This window comes from Cavia porcellus, unplaced genomic scaffold (genome assembly GCF_034190915.1).
Source record: "Cavia porcellus strain 051 isolate PalLab524CR breed Dunkin Hartley unplaced genomic scaffold, mCavPor4.1 scaffold_28, whole genome shotgun sequence".
Classification (NCBI taxonomy): domain Eukaryota; kingdom Metazoa; phylum Chordata; class Mammalia; order Rodentia; family Caviidae; genus Cavia; species Cavia porcellus.
The window spans coordinates 38,136,764-38,151,468 of NW_026947511.1; the positions used below are offsets into that span (position 1 = coordinate 38,136,764).

At 45.3% G+C, this 14,705-nt stretch overlaps 1 protein-coding gene across 5 annotated transcripts in view; it reads left to right on the top strand.

The window, feature by feature from the left end:
* The first annotated feature begins 212 nt into the window (after window positions 1-212).
* The window catches only part of Rcan2 (regulator of calcineurin 2), a 151,940-nt gene continuing 137,447 nt past the window's right edge, over window positions 213-14,705 (top strand). Inside the window, exons 1-2 of one of the 5 annotated variants that reach the window (XM_003473827.5) lie at window positions 234-382; window positions 539-671. The gene's annotated coding sequence lies outside the window, so the exon portion shown is untranslated. Of the gene's footprint in view, window positions 383-434; window positions 672-796; window positions 957-14,705 lie in introns of those variants that run through there. The other 4 variants (XM_013156798.3, XM_013156799.3, XM_013156797.3 and 1 more) reach the window with 4 other exon arrangements.

Below are 14,705 nucleotides of genomic sequence, written 5' to 3' on the forward strand. Positions count from 1 at the left end.
ACAATTCTTTTCCAAATGGCAATTTGTCTAAATCAACAAGTACTATGGATTTGTGCATCCAGAAGAAGACTGGAGGAAAAAAAAAATCTAAGATCATTTTTAACTTCGAAAATATTTGACACTGTGTGTTACAGTAATGCAGGCCGATCAGTAGAATCAAGAGGGTTGGTGCGTGTGTGTGTGTGTGTGTGTGTGTGTGTGTGTGTGTGTGTGTGTGTATGTGTTGTCTGGGTAATCGAGGAGTGACATGCTTCTGGGTTGCTTCGGTGCAAAGCTAAAGCGTGTTCTTAAGTAACAGTGCGGCTTGCAGCGAGAGGCCTGTTTATGCAGCAGCTGGGGAGATGACAGGCGCCGGATGGTCAGGGCTGCTGTCCCGGCTCAGGTGAGTCGCACCGCACCCTCCCTGGCGGCTCCCTATTAGGGTCGCTTGCATAATTCCTTTCCTGCCGGAGGCTCTGCTGTTCCCTGGGAGCTGGGTATCCTGATCCTCGGGTCCTCTCTCTTCAGAACTGAGCCTCTGCCGGTTCACTCTCTCCAGCACAGATCTTCACGGATTGCTTTGCCTGGGTCCCAGCCGCCCCGTGTCGCCGGCTGTCACAGAGTCCTCGTCGCCCAGCGAGTGCTCGGCGGGTCTAGGGCTCCACATTTCGGGCGCACAGTGCGTCCCTCGGGTAGGTGCCCGGGTCCCTGCCGCCCCCACCCGCTCCCGCCCCCGCCCCCGACCCCGGGAAGCCTGATGGGGCCGGGGCCGGTTGGAGCGGTCCCAGAGGCGACGGGAGAGCGCGGGGGCGCCGTCTCCACCATCGTCTCCACCGCGCCCGGCCTCCGAGGAGCTGCGATCCGGCGCTCCAGGGCGCGAGGGTGGGACGACCAACGCGGACCCCGGGAGAGCTCAAAGGGGACGCGGCCAGGACCCTCGGACCCCTCCTAGGCCCTGCGGGACCCCCGGACCCCAGGTACCCCCAGATGAGCGCACAGCTGAACCGCGCGCGGGTCGGTGGCGGTGACGGTGACAGTGACGCAGTCGTGCGCTAGGTCTGGGGTCCCGAGGCTGCGGGTGGGGTCCAGCGCCGAGGTCCCGTGGGAAGTCCCTGGCCGCCCTACAGGGGGCGCCGCTTTCGGAAGCCCTCACCTCGCCTCGCCTCTTTCTGAGCCCATCTAGCGTCCCCCTGGCGGCGGCAGGTGCAGGGGACCCGGGTGGGCTCGGATCGCGGGGTGCGGCCCGCACCTGGGGACTCCGCCCTCAGCTCCAGCCCTGATCGATTTAGATTCGAGTTCCTAAGAATTACCAGGGCTGGAAGCGGGCGGTGGGCGCAGCAAGGGTGCGGGTCTTGGGCGCCTGGTACTCCGCCCTCAGGGGCCTGGTTTTTATTCCAGTTTAGGGTTTTTCCAGCCGGCTATGCTCTCTTTCAGTCCCCTCTGATGCAGTGGAGTGTGGCCGGACATCTCCACGCAGCTTGCAGGGAGAGGACAAGGGTCCAAGGGCGTTTAAAGAGTGCACTGTCAGCCTGGGGGTTTTGTTTGTTTTGTTTTGCTTTAGTGAGAAAAAACATTTCCTGGGCGCCTTTGCGTTAAACCGCCCCCTTATTTCCCAGGGGCAGAGATGAAAGGATGCCACAACCTTTGACTCCCACTTCTCCGTCCAGCCAGGACGCACTCGGGTAGGCTGAGGCTTCAGGAATGTAGGACATTAGTACTGTGCAGCTCAACTTTCACACCTGCACTGCTCTCAGTGACACTGACTTCAAAATGCAGGGCAGATGTGGCACAGAGACAGGGTGACACTCCCCAGCTATCCGGCTGCCTACATCTGGTGGCACAGGGAAGATAGATGGCTCTCAGAAGCCGAAGGCCGGGAAGCAGGCAGGGAGTGGACATTTGGCTGATTTCAGCGCAGTCATTGATTTCCTTACCCTCAGAGCTATTATATTAAGTGCGATCAGTCTTTGAGTTCTATTTATCTCAAATGTGAGCAGCACTTTGCTTTCCAATGGACTGAAAATCGAATCAGCAGTTATTGAACAACTATTGCCTGAGTCCAGGCCTAGAACTGTCCTGAATTAAGGGACAGGATTTCAAAAGTGCTGAAAATGCCCAAAATGCATGCGTGCATAGGTCCCACAGACCCTAGAGGCAAGCGGCCCTTTCCTAGGGACGAGGTTTTAACAATGAATGGGGACTGCGGGCTTCTCACCTGCAAGTTTTCATCACACACTTTCAAGAACCACTTGCAGAATCATTTAGACGTAGTCATGATAGTGCAGGAACTAGCGTTCTCTTTACAAGACCAGCTCTGACCTGAGAGAGGTCTTATTGACCTGTTCCTTTTTCCTTTCTGTGCCAACCACTCGACTCATGCACCCACTATGTGCTGTGCAGACCCTGTACCAGGGCTCAAAAGAACAAGGCCTGTATTCCCCAGAAATCAAACTAGCAGAGTGGAAGGATGGGGGAATAGATGATAGTGATTCCACCTGGTGCACGTATAGTACAAAGTAGTGGGAGCCCAGGGAAAATGGGGTGGCAGGGATCAGGAACAGTCTGTAGGAGGCACGGGGTGGGACTGGATCTGAGGGGGTAGTCCGAGTTCTCTAGAGCAGGGATCACCTAGGGGTCTGAGGTGCGGGTGCTGGGAAGATGGAGGAGGTCGCAGTCAGCCTGGGCCAGGCTCTGCCCTCGAGGAGGAATCTTGCAGACTTCATGCGAGAATGATTTAATTTAATATATAGTTTGAAAAATGACTTTGTAGGTGGTGAGCTCAGATTGAAAGAGGACAGGCAAAAAAAAAAAAAAAAAAGTGCCACAGATTGAAAGACAGATCTACAGAGAGCTGTGTAGAGGGAGAGTCTGTGCTCCTTGGTCACCAGGTGGGCAGAGAGCTGAGGGGAGGAGCTTAGACATTGGGATAGATGCTCAGGCTTTTAGCTGAATCAGGGCACAAAAGAGAAAGAGCAAATTAAGATAGGGAATTTTCATGTTGAACATCTGAATGAAATTGCTCAGTAGACACTTGTATTTCTTCCAACCTGGCACTAATCTTTGACTGAGCTTCCTTACCTGCGACCTTTGGAGAAGCAGAAGGTGAACCAGGGAATGGGAAGTTGCTTTCACTTTTACCCAAAGAATGAATGTGTAACTCATTCATTACAACTTCCCATCCGGGGCTGTGTGTGAATAGTGATAATAATGTCTAACATTCACTCAATGCGTCCTATGCACTGAACACATGGAAGTTACACTTGTCTATGGATTATCACCTTGGTCTTGCTTTTAACCTATGGCAGGCGCTGCTATCATTGTCACATAACTGAAAAGGAAATCAGGGAAAGGTGGAGGTGCCTTGCAGGTCACTCGATTAGTGAAAAGTGCTTCAACTCAGTGTTGAAACCCGTATCTGACCAAGGCTCTGAATGGCCGAAGTGACTCACACAGTAACACTGAAATGATTCCTACTTAGCCTGGAATGTGTTTTGTCCCTATGTTTGGGTATTTGTGGCTGGTGCCATAGAGGAGAACTGGGACTCAGTCAAGAGGCCTGATAGAGTATAGCTTTTGTAAGCTCACATTCTGGCTCAGGCTCTAGTTATTTTAAATCCGTGTAACCCCAGGAGAAGATACCAGCTCAGTGCTCTGTAAGGAGTCTCTGTATCCTCAAATCTTGCCACCCAATTTAAGATTCCCCTAACAGACCCATCAGTCTGGCTTAAGATGATGCCTACCTGGTCACTCAAATAGCAGTTTGTTCTTAACAGCTTATGTGAATTGGGGTGCCTGATGCTGGGGAAAACCCTGCATGGATCCTAAAGAGGGGTGTCTTTGAAGTCACTGACCACTTGAGATGTGCTCCTTAAACTTGGTGCATTTTCTGTTCTCTGAAAAACTGGATAATTGATGTACATGTCTTAAAGTTAATGTGAGGATGGGAACAGAAAATGTAACGGAGACACTGTTTACAAATAGGCCTCATTGACCATACCCAGAAAATGGGGTCCCTACCCTCTATTCCCAGGGTAGCAGACGTGTAGAAAAGGAAGGTGCAGTGTTTCTGAAGATGTCCTTCCTGGGAAGTTTCCATAGGTACCGGTCCTTTGTTAAGTATCATCTGCCCATCTTAGAAAAATAACACACATTGGGAATATAAAACACAGACAACACATTAAATACCTTTCAAAATGAGAATCTTTTAAGTACTTATTAAAGTATCACCCTCTTCTATGTAAGCAACGTTTTACCTGCCTGAATTTTGGATTCTTCTTTTTCTAGTCTCTGAGGAGGCCGGGTTGCTGTAAAAGCAATGTTACTGCCTCTTCTTGAGAATCCTGGATTCCATTATTGTGGTGTGGACCCCGGAGGGGCTGAATAACTCACTGTTCTGTGTCCTATCATCCTGAGGCCCTTTCTGCCTCTGACTATACAATGCTAACTATCCCTGTGTTATCAAATGCTAGGTGCCCTATCTTGTAGATTAAATTAATTAATCTAGTTGAGGAAAGACTGTCAAACTTCACTGAAACTGCTTTTTAAATATAATAAGTTATGTGACTACGAATGGCACATTCTAGAAGTTAAGAAATGCTTCCCGAAATAGCTCTAATTCCTGCAATTCAGAATAGTCAGAGAAATAGTTTCTGTAATGGAAAGGGAAAGGGCTACATTTTCCTATCTGATCTCCCTGTGTTTAGCACACATTGAAACAAGGAAGGAGACAGGGTTCTCAAGCTTTGCCAAAAAAAAAAAAAAAAAATCATGCATTAAAAACACACTTTCATGATTCTTTTTGGACAAAAGAATAATGTAGTTTTTAAGCTCCATGTAGCATTTATTACTCTCGCCTTAGTTCTTTGTGTGGAAATAACTGCTTTGTGCGTTCATGTGACAGTTGTGTCTGCCGAAAAGCTTTATAAATATTCTGGGGCCAAGGGCTGTGCCTTGAACTTCTCATACCCTGTGAAAAGCATGACGTTGGCACGAAGAGGCTGGAATTCCAATCTCAGGGCTGTCACTTCCCAGCTATGTGACCTTGAGCTTCCCATCAGCCTAATAGTCACAGGAGCTGGCATTTGTCACACGCGGCCTCTGTGCCAGATGCTTTGCTCAGCACACTACATACATTGTCCCATTTAATCCTTATGACAACTCCTGGGTGGGGTATCATTGTCACTCTTTACAGAGGAGCACACTCTGAAGGGGGAGGGTCTCTGAGTGACAGTTACCTATCTGATTTGGAAACTAATCTGTGCCCTCCCCACATCAGGCTGAGTCTGTGCCCCTCGATGGGAAATACACTGAGAAAGGTGGTCTCCTCATCCTGTCCTTCAGCATGAAAAACTCATTTCCTTTGAGAGTCACTTATTTTGTAGTCAGTACCAACAGAAGGCTGAGCTCGGCCAGCAGGAGGCTGACATGACCATAACCTGGATCCAGCTGTTGAGGGGGAAAGAGAGGCGTGTGAAGAAGTCAGGGCTGGCAGGGTTTCAGTGCCAACAGAGAAGGCTGAGGGTCAACACCAAGGTCAAGGAAGAAAGGCCCTGACACAAGGGAAGTAGTCACCAGGATTCAAGTCAGTTGAGTGACAAGGAGGATGCAGAATCTGCTCGGGAGAGGGTCACAGTCCCCAGTCCCTATGGACTGCTGAGCTCTGTCCACTCAGCAGGACAATGAGCATCCTAATCTTTGTTTTTTTTTTCTTTAGAGATCTCTTTTGCTTGACAAATGTGTTTCCCATAAAAATGTTAGAAAACACAAGAAGATTACAAAAAAAATTAAAATCACACGTTACCAAGTAAATGCTAATTAATATGAACATGTCATGTATTTCTCTTCAGTCTTTTTTGCACATATATTTTTACACAGTTGGGACCAAGACAAATAGAATTTTGCATCTTGTATATTTTACCAAACATTTTCAATATCTTTCACGTCATGTTGTGATTCCAAACATTGTTTCAGTAGCAGTGTTGCTTTCTTACATATAATTCACTGTAATTCATGTACCTTCTGCTCTCTTGTTGAGCTTCAGATGGTTCCTAGTTGTCTAAAACAATGTAAGCAATACTTCAATGAACATCTCTGAGCACAATGTTTTCCCATACTTTAAGTCATTGTCTTCGGAGAGATTCTTAGAAATGGAAATACGGCTCAAATAGATGGACTTTCCTGCAAGCTTTTCCCAAATACTGGCTTTGCTTTGAATTGCTTTTCTGTGAGGTTGTGGTAATAATCATTCCCCACACACACGGTGCACAGTGCCAAGAACTTGGCTCTTGCCTGCTGGGTGTGATGTGTTCTTTCTGGCAGCGGTCAGTGCTGGAGGGTGTTCTGCTTCCCAGAAGCACCTGCAGCCTGGAAATACTTGTGCCTCACTCGTTCAGGGAGGTTGGACTTCAGGGACCAGAGGACCGTGGGTGGGGTCTCTTAGATTTAACTGAGTGTCTTCGGGAAGTGGATTTCAGTGGACAACCTTCTCCTAATGGCAGACAATGGTCTCTAATGTTGACAAGGTGAAGCCAGCTCTGCTTAAGTGTACACTCTGCTTCTTCTGACTCTCGGTTCAGCAAAAGGGTGTTCAGAGCCTGGACTGTGTCCATGGGTGCGGACAAGCGTTCACAGGTTATGTTGTTGGGCAGCTGGATGAATCCTCATCCTTTTGGGGTCTTTTGAGTGAACATCAGCAACACATACCTTGTTCCACCTTTCCTAAAGATGACATCATGCAGAGTACACACGCAGGAAAAATAAGTAGAATAACTAATTGGAATCTTCTGAAAACCACCTCATCCTAGAATTTTAATTTGGTGTCTAATCAGGTTGCTTTTATGAAAAGGTCTTACTCACTAAAAGGCCACCACGTCAATTGTTTTGATTACACTGACCAGTTTATTGAAATAAACAGCAAACTTAAATTATTTTCCCCCATAAAGTTACCAGAAAGGCTAAATTAATATAATTTATTTTTTATTTTGTCTTCTATAACTGATAAAGCTAGCCCAGGAAATACTGTATGATAGAAAGAAATCAGTATCCAAATTTTCTTTCTCTTTGGATGCTTAAGAATTTGTCAAGAAAGAAGTTACTTGATTACAGGTATTAGCATATAAATTTTGTAATAGAAACTGGTAAATTCAGATAAATTAATGCACGGTTCAAACAATATTTTATTTGCTCAAGAAAAATCTCTCAACCTTGATAAGTAAAAGCAAAGTACATTCATGAATATGTTAACTTTTTCCTTTTGTGGGCATTAATGCTATCCATTTGATCTTTTTTGATATACGAGCAACATTTATAAAAATAAAGGTTACGTGTTTCTCAAGGAAGATAGCCAGCACCTGGAATTACATAAAAGTGTTTCATTTTGTATCCTCTGTTTTCTTATTTCTTATTTCTTTGTCTCCTCTGTTCCACGGCCTGCTGTTGTTTACCATTAAACTTCACAGTTTGACAAGGTGTCATTTAGGCGAAGTTCTGGACTGTAATATTTTGCCTGGTCAGATTTTCCAGGGCTTCCTTCTGACCTGTGCCTACAGCCCGGCACACAGACCCTGAGCATTCTCCCCCACATCCTGAGGGGTGGTTTGGTTTTGGCCTTAGACTTCTCATGGGCTGGAAAAGGGATTCTTTCCCCCTCTGTCTCGGTGCACAGTGGGAGGCCCCTAGTCTTTTACTCTGGAGGTTTAGGAAGCTTTTCCAGCTCTTCATATGTGTAGGCAACTGGATTGAGAAAGGTCAGGCTCAAGGGCAGGTGAGACAGAGAGGAACCCTTCATTGCTCCCTGTGCCTCCCACAGCTGCTTGCGTCATCCTGTGTGAAAACTGCTCAGAGGGTGACAGTGGAGACTTGGGACTCTAAGAATGCAGAGTGGCCCTGATGGGCTCAGTACCTTCCAAGGAGTCAGTAACTTGGATAGGACAGGGACAATGTGCAGTTCCCGGTGGTATAGTAGCGAGGGGCTCTGCCGACCTGGCTTTTTGCTCCTTCACTGTTTTTCTTATTCACCCTGACAGCTCCCAAGAAGCCACCATGGAGAGCCCTGAACAGGAATATGACGATTCAGATGAAGGCCGTAAGGGTCTCCAAATTTAGAAATTGCCAAACATGGTGGCTCCTCATGACACTTCCAGTTTTACTCTTTAAAAAAATCTTATTCCTCCTAAGTGTGACTCTGCTTAACCCAAAGGTCTCTGTCTTGGATGACAGGGACCAGGCATGCCCGCCATGTTGTTTCTGGCCCTTACCTGAATCTATCACCATGATGTCCTCACAACCTCTCCCTGTTACTGACTTGCAACTCAAGCCAAGTTGTTATAATATGAGGTCCCTTTTATCTGAATGGAATGAGAGACCTCTTAATGGATTTTCATGAAAACCAATCCTAGGTAATTTGAGGACAGAGTAAATTTCAAGGGCATGTCTTATAGACAAGAAAACCCAAACAGTGATATAGGTTAGAGACTTTACGTAACTGGTCATCAGAACCTAATTTCATATATTTGGGAGGCTGATGGGGAGGAGTTTCCAACCAATCACAAGGACATCCCTCCTCTATCCCCACCCACTTGGAGCTCTGTCTCACACTCTCCCTCTCTTGCCCTCTCTCTCTCTCTCTCTAAATGGTTCCAAGTAGGCACCCAGTATCACGGCTGAGCTGCCCCTCTGACTCTGTTCAAGGACTTTGCCTTTAATGCCCATCTCATTCATCTTGTCACATCCTTATTTCAGTGACCCCAATGCTTCAGAAAGCTAAAAAGAATGCTGCCTCCTTCCCCCCTCCAAAATGGGATAAAAGAGATACAAACATGCTTCCTCTTCCCAAAAGGAAAATTACTGTTCAGATGATAGAATATACACACTTCCCACAGGGAAATTTTAGAAATGATGATAGCAATAATAATAATAAAATCTATTACATGGTACCAGCTAATACTTAACTCTGGCTATCTAGTTTGGTGAGAGGTCATCTCTAAGATAATTGTTTTGTTGTTGTTTTGGGCCATTTTTATTGTTTTAATTATTCTTTTTGTCAAGTCAGTCTCCTTTTTTTAGGATTTTCTAGCATATCTCTAAATTTATGATTTTTTTTGCTTTTGGCTTTTTACTATTGTGAACTTTTTTTTAAAATCAGTACCAGGGCTCAAACTCATGACTGCTGCTTGCAAGGCAGGCGCTTATGCCGCTGAGCTAAATCCCCAGGCCCTATTGTGAAGTTTTAATGTAGCCTCTGCAGTATTCTAATCATTGCTTAAGAAAACTGTTCTTACTGCCTCTTTCCTCCTTCTCAGATTGTTAATTTTTAAAGACAATATCCTAATCACGATGACCTTTTTCCTGCATCAGCAGGGTTGCTGTCAGTCAGGACTTTTGTCATTCATAGCAAGGTAAATGCTACCAAATATCCATATTTCTTTTCCTAATTGCAAATTGACTTCTTAATGGCTACTTATTAGAGAACCCCAGGAGGCCAATAGTAATAACTGAGACACAGTTAAAGACCAGATATTATTTCTTCAGCTTCCCACTCTAATAAATAATTTGTCCTTGTAAGAAATAAACTAAGCATCTGTATACAATTTGCAGATATAGAGTGTTAGTAAAACACAAGATATGATAATAATCAGAATACAAACTGTTTTACCAACAAGAACCATTTAGAACACACTGCGACTGTATGAAATGTTAGTTGGACGTTGTTCATCTCTCTTGAAATTCCTGTCTTCTTTCCATTCCAACCCTTCCAGATTTCCTCCGGCCTTTGCCCTTATTGAACCTGTGTTTGGGGCGCATACATAGCCTCATATCTCTATATTGTGCATCCAGACAGTTGCTGACCTCCGCTGCCCACAGGCATTGTGCTGGTCACAAATGTGTGTACTATCAATGAAATCAGAGGCCAGCAGGAGACAACCTGCTTCCTTGTTTCCCTGAGACCTGTCCTGGATATTAAGTGCCCTGGGGTTGACTGCCTGGCCAACCCTTCCCCCATGCCCCCAACCTGCACTGTAATGATTACAATAGTTTGCCTGTAGGGGGCGCACACTCAGTGGTAAGACAAACACATGATCCATTATATCCATTCGAAATCAGAAGCATAATTGAAGATATAAACACCTGCAAATGTCTGGAGAGCCTTTGTTATCCTTGAGCAATTAACCATAAAAATAAGTACTTGCACACCAGAAGTTTGTCTCCTTTCACCTCGTGAGTGTGAAAAGGTCTCTTCTTTCTGGAATGTGACCTGTACCACCTCCCTCTCACACAACAGGGCGCCAAATGCGATGGATAGAACTCCCCGCAGGCAGATGTGTTAAAGGCTTCTTCTATCTCAGACTCACAGCATTTTGAAGTGCTTCGGCTTTAATAAGGACCTGGATGTGGAAGCTGGATGGAAAGCAAATTAACAGGCATAATGGTGGGCAGTGATTGGACACCCGCGAAGCCCAGGCGCCAGACTAAAGACTTCTCCACATGGTTGCGCCCGGGGCCTCTGGCAACCCTAGGAGTCCATTCTATTTTTATCTTTATGCTATTTAGATGAGGAGGCTGGGCTCAGGGAGGCCCAGTAACTTGCTTAAGGTTTTGCAGGTAAGGGATGGGCGGGTCCAGGACTCACAGTTTGTCTCTTGGTCTCCAAACAATTGCTTATTGCCCACGTGGAATATAGGGGCATTTATAAGGAGCAAGGAAGGATATCTATAGGGTACCTTTGAAATTGTGCATTTTTAAAACTTCAGTTGTAATCTAAAAATAATATCAGCATATTCAGGGGGATCACTTCATAATGAAGAATACTGCACGATCTTGATACCTATATTTGTGGGGATTGTTGTTGCTATGTTTTCTTATAATCAAGTTAGTGCTGATGTCTCTTAGCTGCTGTGGATTCTTGGTAGTGACATGGAAAAGGCTTTGACTATACACTGTGTCCAAGAAAGGCTTGCTTTGTTTGCTAGGAATGAGGAAGCATGGGAGAAGGGTCCACTGTAGAATGGACAGCAGGGTATGCTGAAATCCAGAACACTCATGTGGTAGCTTTCTGAATCCACATCATAGTCAGAAGAGAGGGTAACTTTCAGCAAAATGTCAGCAGGTGAATATTCAATCAGGGTTGTTCATCTGTATTGTATTGGTTCTATAATTTCACTTGTACTTGGTTAGAACATTCAGTTGAAGTTTGATGATATTAGAGGGACTGTAAAAACTTAGTTTAATGTTTGTATATATTTAAACATCATTGCAATAAAAACTTAGGTCAAAGTTGGAAGAGAAAGCAAGATAATGCTTTTTTCCTTAAGTAGTCTGTACATCATTCAAACTTGAGTTCTGTATGTTGAATTCCTCTGTATTATCTAGTGAAAAATTTTCCACTTGAAATAAAAGTTCTGCCAGCCCCTAGAGGCCTGGCCAGCACACTCTAGGTCTTTCTTGAGGACTAAAGAGCTGAAGTCTGCTAGCAAGCTGTGAATGCTACCCGGGAAGGGGAGAGCCTGCTCTTGAGGAGACCTCTCTCGCTGAGGGTATCTGATGCATCTCTTACTGCCCCAATCAGCCAAGGTGCTGTTGGAGCCTTTGTCCTGATTCCAGTGGCTGACAGCTGGGTTTGTGCACAGCATGGCCTACAATCATCTTCTAGGAAGATTGTGATGCAGCCAGCAAGCTGTACCAGCCCTGCCTAAGCAGGAAAGACAATGGCACACATTGGGATTTCCAGGGCTTCTGGTTTAAAAGGTCCCTGAGTTAGTCAGACCCGGAGAACAGGTGATCTCTGACAGTTGTCACGAGATTGTGAAGCACCAGGACACAGGACAGTGAGTGCAATGGAAAGAAGGGAAATGCCAACTCCACAGCAGGTGGCATGAGACAGAGGGGCAGACGGCTGGCAGCTAGCAAGAAAAGGCTGACTGGAGACCAGTGCCAATCTTGGGTAGCTTGGGGACATCTTGGGAAAGAGGGAACGGCTTTTTTTCTCTATATAACTTACTGTCTTCCTCTTAATTATAATTTTAATAAAATGTGTGGAGAAGTGTCCAGCACTGCAGATGCCTGAGGAGAGTTTCTTATTTTCACCGTCCTTGGTATTAATCCCTGATAGCCTGCACAGGAAGAGGGAAGACTGCAGGTTGTGCTGAGGGGCTGGCTGGGCATTGGTGTCAGGCTGGCAGTGACTTCCCCAGGAGAGCCTGGTTCTTTTATTAGCAGCTCCTTCCTCCATTTCCCAGTTTATATCACAAAAGGGTCGGTCAACTCGCTCATCCTTTGCAAATTCTAGTCTTTGCAGATCATTATAGCAATTACAGAGTTTAGGGTTCATGAAAATGATCAGTGGTGGAGATTCTAGTGTTGTCTTTCAGTTTGGGGCTCATCTTTATGTCTAGATAAGGGCCACGGAGGTTCTTTCTTTTGCTGTCTCTGACGATCGAAAAGTGTTTGATGGTTTTCAGGACATGTTTGGGAAGAGTTGGAACCATAAGTTCAGTATTTCCAAATGCTTAGTGCTCTCTACTTTATGGTAGCAGCTGGGCCATCCCTTTCCCTAAACTTACTTTTAACTGTGTCATCTCTCCCAAGACACTTCCCCTAAAGATAGCACAATGAGATGGATGGATCCCCCAGGGGAGGTAAGATAGCACTGACTCTGTAAGGATTGCTTACTATTTTTACACTTCATTACAGTTTTAGGTGTTACATGACAAATTTCTGTTCAGGAGATAATATTTGTATTAATAGGTAACACTTTGCTAGCCTGATTATGTGCAAGGTGTTATTTTAAGCCTTTACCCATCATGTGACATTTGGTATCACCTGTCTCCCTCCACATTTGACAGATAAAGAAACTGAGCCCTACAGAGGTTAAATAACTTTCCCATCATCACTCAGCTCATAAGAGGCACAGCTGGGATTCACATCCAGATAGCAATGCTCAGCAGCTGTGAGTTTAACACTGAGGCTATTTTTTAATGTGCATTGCACAGAAATGTTACAGACTCAATTGCATCATTTTATAAATTTAATATTAAAGAACTCATCCAAAATTTTATTCTTTTATCTCAACACAGCACAGGGCACTACTGTTCAAGATGCCTTTGATCCACCCACCCCACAGCCCCACATCAACCAATTCTCTCACACCTGCTGCAAATCCTGTAATTTATTTCAATTGTGACACTATCTACTAGATTTAGAGTGCACAGGTCCTTGTCTCCTAAGATGTCCCTCACTTCAGATGCCAGAACTTCTGACTGACTCACTAGAAATCAGGGATCGTGTGACCTGTTTGATCTTCCTATGGGGTTTGACCATTTGCTACTATAGCTCACTGAACCAGAGGAAGCAGTTTACTTACTAAGATCCATTTAGGACAAAAGATTAACAGGGTGCAGATGCCTCACCAGATAAAGAGAGATACAGGCTAGGGCTAGAGGGAACTTATAAAAAGGAGCTTTGCCCTGATGGGTTCAGGGTACGGCACCCTCTCAATCTCTGGATATGAATGTGTTCAGCAAATGGGCCTAAATCCCTGTTGGGGGTTGTTAATGGGTGGGTTATTATTCAGATGTGTATTGGGTTGTACAACTGTCCATTGCTCATCAACTCCCACCTCTCTGTCCTCCCTAGAGGTCAACTGGTGGGACTGGAACTCCCAACTGTCCAATCACAGGTTGGTTCCCCTGGCAGCCAGCCCCACCTTGCGATGATCGAGGAGCTTTATAAACATTTAAACTACCATGATTAGGGTGGCAGAATGGTCATGCTATGAGACACGAGGTGCTTTCACCCTCATGGTTCTGAAAGGTGCCCTGCACTGTTTTCAGAATCTGGGACAAAACAGCAAAAATTTGACCAGACAGCACTACTATTGCTCTGGTTGGGATATTACTTGGGTTTTGAGAGTTGTGCACCAAGAAGCTGGCTCAAAGCCAAAGTTCATATTTTGTGTTATTTCACAGCAACATGAGACACAGAGCTGACACCATCAGGGTCCAGCCTACGAGGCTGGCTCTGTGTCTCTGGCTCACCACAGTATCCGCATCTGCCATAAAGCATTCTGTGTATCAGACGGGGTGGATCAGATGACTATGGATAGGTTTTAATTATGATGCCCTTAACATTCACCGGGCTGTTTCCTACCTAATCATCAGAAAAGTGCTTCATAGCTTTATGGATTGTTTCACTTTCCATAGACCCAGGTATCAAACACATTGGCAGATTTCTTTTTTCTCATTATTTCTAACTGGGGAGGCAGCAAGATGGAGGCTCAGAGTCTTAACTACAGTCCTGATCCTGTCATTCTACCTGTGAGCTCAGCCTCAGTTTCCATGAATTGTAGTTGCCCTATTGATATAGGGGAATGAAACTCCCAACCTAATATATGTCCGGAATGAGTTCATGTTCTCTAAAATTGAAGAATGAATTTTAGGAACAATGGCGGTTAAGAGCAGAAATATTTATTGAGAGAAAGAAAGCAGAGAGAGACAGAGGGGTCCCAAGTGGGTTGCCAAAGATTCTGTATTTTCTCAAGATTTTTATAGAGTAAAATCATGAGGTGAGGTGGGTCTAAAGTTGGGGAAAACTGGGAACTCACAAGGCAGATGAGCATGAGGTGGGACAGATCTATGATCAACCAATAGGATTAATTGTTCAGGTAAAGTTGACCAAATCAGGGACAAATGGGGAAGTGGGTCACATCAGTGACTGTTCCTATGGAGGGTTGG